Raw genomic sequence first — 8,012 nt, 5'->3', positions numbered from 1 at the left:
CAGCTGTGTGTGTAAGTTGTGTTCCAAGGTGGCTGAATGGATTTTCACTTTTCCTTCATGATTTTCTTGGTGCCTCCACCGCTGCAGGTCTTCTACTTGCCACTGTGCCAAGCTAAAAACTTTGAAATGAACTGTGGAGTTGAACGAGATGAAATGGATTGAATGAGTTTTTGCTCTTCTCCCTCTCAAGCAGTCCAATTTTAAGCCTTTTTGATCCCAATATTTAATTGTATGCAATTCTGATTGAGAGTTTTGGCACCGGTAAGGTGGTCTTCCTAGCCTTGACATCTTGGCCTGATCAGACAAAGCCTATCGGCGCTGACCTCATGGCTGAAAATAAAGCACACTTAGTGGTAAATCAGTGGATAGCACATGCAGGTCTATTCCAGTAACTTCCCGTCATATAATACCTTGGGTTCATCACTTTCACTCTTTATGGTACACTCAAGGACTGACACACAAAGAGGGAAATCTCAAAAATATGACAAAAATATATCCGAGAAGACATAAACATGTGAGCTTTTTAAGTGCTTCACCTTTATTATCTCATGTTATAACTTACAGTGATTAGCGTACACCCCATGTAGCTTGGTTCATTGGATTTACTTGACTTCTGTTGGGGAAAAGGGATTTGATGAGAGTAGCTTTCAAATACAAGAAAAGAATGATGTTAACCAAGGTTTCACTGAATTACCAGTTTAGGGTGAAGGAGATGTGTTTTCAGCCTATTTTCTGATTTTTCAACCAAACATTCATAAACTTGAGAGGCCATAAATATGAAATTGCCAGCTTCGGTGTGAAAAAGTCTTCCTGATTTTGTATTTTTTGCATGTTTGTAACTCTTAAATGTTTCAGATCATCAAACAAATGTCAATATTAGTCAATGACACCACAACCGAAGACAAAACACAGTTTTTGAATGAAACCTACATGAAGCTACATGACCCTGTGTGAGAAAGTGACCCCCCCCGAAAGCCCCCAAACTGGTCGGGCCACCCTTAGCAGCAACAACCGCAATCAAGTGTTTGTGATAACTTGCAATGAGTGTCTTCCAGCGCTGTGGAGGAACGTTGGCCCACTCATCTTTGCAGAATTGTTGTCATTCAGCCACATTGGAGGCTTTTCCAGCATGAAGCCTTTTTAAGGTCATGCCACAGCATCTCAATCGGATCCAGGTAAGGTCTTTGACTAGGCCCCTCCAAAGTCTTCATTTGGTTTTTCTTCAGCGTTTCAGAGGTGGACTTGCTGGTGTGTTTTGGATCATTGTCCTGCTGCACAACCCAAGTTGGTCTCAGCTTGGCTGGACATTCTCCTTCAGGATGCTTTGGTAGACGGCAGAATTCATGGTTCCATTTATCACAGCAAGTCTTCCAGGTCCTGAAGCAGCTGAACCACCCCGGCCCATCACACTACCACCACCATTTTCACTGTTACTATCATGTTCTTTTTATGAAATGGGGCATTACTCTTATGCCAGGTGTAATGGGATACACACCTTCTAAACTTTTGTCTCCTCAGCCACAGAGTATTTTCCCACAGGACTTGGGGATCATGAGATGACCCTTAATGTTCTTTTTGTTGTTTTGGTCTTGGAATTCACAGAAAAGGGAAAGAAATGTGTGGGAAGTTCCCCTTTAAGGTCATGAACACAGTATCTTTTGGATGTTGTTGTGGGTATTGCTGTTGCATTGCGACCCCAGGATGCAGAGAGCAGGACGATGTGCAGATGAAAAGTATTTTCTTTAATGCTAATTTGCTGTGCAGCAGCAGGATAAATGCAGCTGGCCAAACCAAAGAAATGATAGACAATGAACCACCAACCGGAGAAGTGTGCACCTGAATTACACAGTAAACAGAAAATTTGAGGCAGGTGCGTGAAACAAGTGAAGGTGGGAGCAAACAGAAAGGAACAACAAAGGAAGTGGCTACAAAATAAGGGCATGGACACAGGAAGTGAGGCATAGGAAGCCAACTAAACAAGCTGTCCCAGAGGCAAACTCCCACATCGTGACAGTGGGATCTTCTGTGACCTCTTGGACAAGTCATCGCTGCACTCTTGGGGTCATTTTGGTTGGCGGGCCACTCCTGGAAGGTTCACCACTGGTGTCATTGTCATTGACTAATATTGAAATGAGTTTGATGATTTGACAAACATGTAAAACAATAATAAACCGGGAAGGGGTAAATACCAATCCAATTCCCAGCAATGTATCTACAAATATATCCGACATTATTTTACAGTTGGTGGCCTGCACTTTGGACAGTGGGTGCCAGTCGGTCTTCAGTTTACTGGTGAGTAGAACAACGGGCCAGTGTCCCATCTACCAGTAGCATATAGCAATGCACACTGATTCCCAGAAAATCTGCTGCTTTCTACCGTATACAGTATATCATTGCAGTGCAGAAATTATATTTCGTGATTTTGATAGAATATTTAGGCTTCAAGAAGAGTGGAAATTAGATTCACATTGATCCACGGCAAAGTGCAAATGGATGACCTGCAATTTCCCTTTGCAGAGTTACATTATGACTGCATGAAATATAGTTAAATATGAGGATTGATTTGATTCCCCGGGGCGGGGTGCTAAATAAACATCAACTAAATGTCTTCACATCTGGTGAAATGAATTAATTCCAAAATGCCTTGAAAGAAGTTCTGCATAAGATATAATTTGCAAATGCGGTGTGTGTTCATCTGTTTGATATTGATTGCCATGTTCATTAACACGCTCAACAAGCGTACACACCCGGAAGAGGGTTAACTAACCCTCTATTTTTCTTCTGCTTCTATTTCAGCTCACTGGAAGCTCTGAGTTCTCCTCTCTGTAATCATGGCACCGCCTGCTTCGTGCCTGCTTGGGAAGGAAGAATGAGGAGTGAAAGATATCAGTTTTTTGTCATCTGTGTCATTTCATTGCCACAGCTCAGCTTTGATTGCCTTACACATACTTACTTTGTCTTTGACCAGTTGCTTCAATTTATGAGACAAACAAAAGCTGGGACTTCTGGATGAAGTTGTTTTTGTGAAGTTATTTGTTTTTGTTGTTTTTGATGAAGTTATTGTGTGGAAGCATAGAGGAGCAATTACACATCACACACAAATCCCAAACACAGCAGAATATCATAACACGATAGCATTTAGCAAATACAAACAAATAAACAACAGGAAGAAAAAAAGAACAGTAAAATAAGTTATTTAGCAAGTCCAAACGTATGTTCATCAATAATTAATTTACATATCACCTACGATGGCTGCACAGCAGTAGAGTGGTTAGCGCGCAGACCTCACAGCTTGGGACCCGAGTTCAATCCCACCCTCGGCCACCTCTGTGTGCAGTTTGCATGTTCTCCCCGTGCATGCGTGGGTTTTCTCCGGGTACTCCGGCTGGGATAGGCTCCAGCACCCCTGTGACCCTCGTGACGATAGGAAAAATATCCGCGTATATAAATATACGCAAAAATACGCACATTTTGGACAAACCAATTTTGCAATCAATTTAATTTTAATACAGATTGTGGAAAAAACGTGATCGAGTGTAGCCGCGAAAATCGAAGCGTGACGAGGGGAGGTTTCCCAAACGTATTGCCAACAGCTTTTATTGATGTAACAACCTCTTAGTCAAAGTAAAGGTGGAGTTGCTTTGTCCTGTTTGACTTGGAACCGAAGAGCAAAGTAAAACAAGGTGAGCGGAAGTGCAGATTGAGTTCTGAGACAAAGGCGCGTGCACGGATCACCGCTACTCGCCACAATAAATCACTTTCTTTGTTGATCCTCACCGTGACAAATGTGTGTGCGTTCATTTTAATCACAACTGTCATCAAGTCCACAAACACACACTCCCATGTCTCTTGCGCTTCAACACAGGTATCAGTGTCATCCATTTGCCCTGTTGACATTTGTTTATTAAATGTCAACATAAATATCTCTTTGCCTTTTAAACACACACACACACACACGCCATCTCTCGCCTACTTTATATTCAAATCTTAGCTTGTCTGTGTTTACGATTATATTCTTGCTCTCTGAGGAGAGCAGATGCTTTTGTTTCCTCTCCGGCTGCCATGATCAGAATGAGACATGCAATCCTTATTTTGGCCCACCCGCTCTGCAATTGCGTCCCAGGACACCGGCATGTGGTTCCATAAAAGTGCGACTGGTGGCGACCGCTCTCATACAGCCTCTGTTAATACACAATCACATTCTTCCACTTGAAAGGCATCTATCTGTCCTGGAAAACCTACTCCACTCACATGAGTCTGCTGTAGTACTCGTGGTGACCAACAGGTGGCACAGCAAGTCTACGCTTTCACTGGGCTTGGAGCTGTCCCTGGTGCTGAATACTAATCTGCCTGATCTGAAATTGAAGCGAGGGAGACGAGAGTCAAGAATGAGGGGATTTGTGCTATGTCAATAAGGAGGAAAGAATAAATGGGAAAATAAAAAAATAAGTTGATTTTAATGGCAGGAGCGGATAGAAAGCTGAGGTGAGTCGGGTTAATGACTGGAGAAGGAAATAGCGTAGGTGGTGCAATGAAAGTGAAGGAATAATACACCACCAAAGGCGAGGGGCCGTGCCAATAAACACGATGTAAAGAGAGGAGTCAATATGTAATCATGATTTTAACACGCAGATGAATAATAATAAGTATTCTCATCCGCGGGGGTTTGCTACAGTGCCATCGCTGTTGATGTGCATGATGGACAGATGGGGTCTACGACAAGCGTCCATCTGGGTGACAGCGTCCCTGAGTGTTCCGGTGAAACAATGGCAGCACAGTAAGCATGGCACAGACCGCAGGATTTATGAATTACACAAAACCCGACTTCCTTTTATTAGCTCTCAGCGGCTCCTGTGTTTGCCATTACCCGTTAATGGGATCGTCAAAGTCGGAAGTCTAATCACTGATGGCCTCTTTGTCCATATGCTTTAGGCTTTTTTCAAAACATTGGAGTTAGTGAGAGCTGGAATCCTTCTGCTGTGCATTTACCACAACTAGTGAAGCCGTTTGTAGATTTTAAAATGCAATCGGCATCGTCAAGGCCCTGACTGTTAAAGAAATGGGCAAATGCAGCCCGGGCTTATAGTTTATAGCCGCTGTCACGGCATTACACATCAAGGCACCGGAGAGGGAATTCATTCAATATACAACAGGACTTTCCTAGATTGGGACTCATTTGTCATGAAAGTCACATGTGGGCACACCTCCTCATTCACACCCATTTACCATGGTTGTGGTGCTCAACGCATGACAAGAGGCGATGCACGAGACTGGGTCCACGAGAATGAGATGAGATTTAAGACTATTTTTAAGACAACGAAAATAGGATTGGACAAACACGTTTTTTATTTTTTATTTTACCAAGTCACAAAACAATGCAAGTGCATTTTCAAATGTTTCTTCACAATTTGACGCTAAACGCTGTTATTGTCAACATAAGCCACTTGTGATAACATCAAATCATAATATACGATAATAATGCAATACAATACGGTTGTCCTTTCCTACATAACTCTATCACATTAAAAATAAATAGTACTAATAATAATACTAATTTAAAAAAATATATATTTGAACTAGTAATTACTGGCCTAAATTCAGAATTTTCAAGTCCAAACACGGGGAAATAAGTAACTCGAAATGAAAAGACAAGGCAGAGGAAGCATTCTAATTGTGAATGTCTACTTCATTCTCTGTTGGCCACTTGGTGAGTCGCCACTAGGGTTCCCATGGAGATGCATTTTGAATGTAAATATATTTACCATTACAACCATTACAATAATTCATATATTGCATTGCAGCAATACACAGCATTTGGAAGATCGTAAACAGATTTTCTTGCCAAAACTATGGAAATACTCTGTTTATTAATACTGAATTATACTTTGAAGAAATTTGCTCAATGGCTGTATTTCCTTTAATATGTCATTTTCAGAGACAATTCATGTTGTCTGTCTAATGTTTGCAGCATTTCTTGAAATACTGGCTTCGAAATGTATTTAAGAGCAGCGTATTGTCTTTCTGTGACATCATTCGGTACTGTTCCGTTGGTATGTACGTAGCCAATCAAATGTCATTTTGCATTTTTATGTTTAAAAATACTTCATTTAGGCAAAAATACATGACATTTTCTTAAATATGCATATTTTTGACAAATAAGAGGCTGTACATGAGTTGGTCCACATAGATGGGTCGCCAACGTAAGCGGATTCCACCATAATTCTTGTTTATTTCTTCCTCTAAATGACAAGCTGAGGCCATCATGACATACTTGCATTAAAGTCGCCCCGCTTCTTATCACTCTATACTTTGAGTCGTGTCTCAGTGTAGAAAGCATTTTCATTAGAAGTGAGAACATGGCTTGTTCCTAATTAATTTCCAACCTGCAATGTCATGAATAATTGAAGTTTCTGGAAAGATGTGCTATTAATGACTTTTTATATTTTGGACATTGATGATACTGCGATGCTTAAAATGAGCCTCGCTAGAGCTCATTTCAGCAGGCATCAAAGGTGTGGTGGCTTCTCTGAAAGGGGGACGCTGGGAAGACACGATGACGACCCCACAGAAGTTACAGTCAGTTACAGTGAAGACTTGGAGAAAATACTCCAAGTACTTTTGTCAAGTATTTACAGAGTTTCAACCTTCTGTTTTTCATCCCATTCTTGTAGGTTTGAGAGGCTGTTGAGTGTCCCAATTATTATCTGACTTCCTACTTCTTGTCGACCTGACTTCCGGTGTACGAACAAACACAACACTGTGGTTGTTCCTGAACATCCTGACTAATTTCTTTCAGACCTTGGCAAAGTGGTGACACAACCGATGGAAGACACATTCAATAACTAAATAACGATACATGTGCTCAGCGCCATGAGTTGCTAAGTCCCACCGTTCCCTTACAAACATCTTTTGGTTGATGTTTGCCATGTTTATCAAGCAGTCTTAGTCAAATTTCACTGTAAGTTATGTACCATATTTCAACATGATTTGACCAAAACTGGCAAAGTTGTGTTTTGAAGAAAGGATTCTGATGTATGGGGCCAATCTTTGGCGTTTAGTAGCAGTGCCACCATGTGGTCCATTTAAGAAATATCATAGCACAGACAAGACAGTCCGGTTGTGTGTTTGACACATTTTCACCCTTTTTTTGTACCGTATTTCAGGAGAAGAAGGAATAGTACGAAAAATAGCTGGTGAGTGGTTTGCATCTTCCAGCCATTGTCGTTTTGTTGATGAAGTCGTCTATGAACAGTAGATTCACAATTTCTTTCCATGCTGTGTTCACCTCTAAATGTAGTATACACAGGAAAAACCTCTGTTACTCAATCATTCATCAGTCCATCGCTATTTATAGATTGAACAGGTGATACAGTATCGTAGGACACACCTTTGTTCAATACTTTTGCTCAGAAGGAAATGTTCTATCTTCTACATTGTGCATCTGTTCCAGACTTAAATAATTGGAAATTAAAGTAAAAATGAAAGCAAGGAGGTTGAGTGCTTGTGCGGAACATCATATCTGGTGTTGATATTTGAAAAGTAGACGTATGAGTGCTGCCAGTGTTGCTGCAGAGGTTGAAGGGGTCAAACTGAGGTGGCGCGATTTTGGCCAAAATCAATCGTTGATTTTGGTGAACGTGCAATTGTCCTACTCTCAACTATTAATTAGATTTTATATTATATTTCTATATTCCAAATATGTTATGATATACAGTATTATTAATTTTTATAGTTTTTTATTTATTATTTTATCATTTCATTATCATTTTCATTTAATCATTTTATCAAGTCCAGGCCACCAGTCCAGCCAGCGAATCACAGGGCACGAATAGACAAAAAATTCATACCTATGGACAATTTGGAGTGGCCAATGAAACCAACTTCCATGATTTGGAATGTGGGAGGACGAGCACACAGACTTCACACAGAGATGTCCAACAGAGATTCAAACCCACGTCTTCCAGCTCTCCAGACTGTGTGGCCAACATGTTAACCACCCTGTCACTGCACAT

The sequence above is a fragment of the Doryrhamphus excisus genome, chromosome 1, assembly GCF_030265055.1.
Source record: "Doryrhamphus excisus isolate RoL2022-K1 chromosome 1, RoL_Dexc_1.0, whole genome shotgun sequence".
NCBI lineage: Eukaryota > Metazoa > Chordata > Actinopteri > Syngnathiformes > Syngnathidae > Doryrhamphus > Doryrhamphus excisus.
This window is presented reverse-complemented; position numbering follows the sequence as displayed.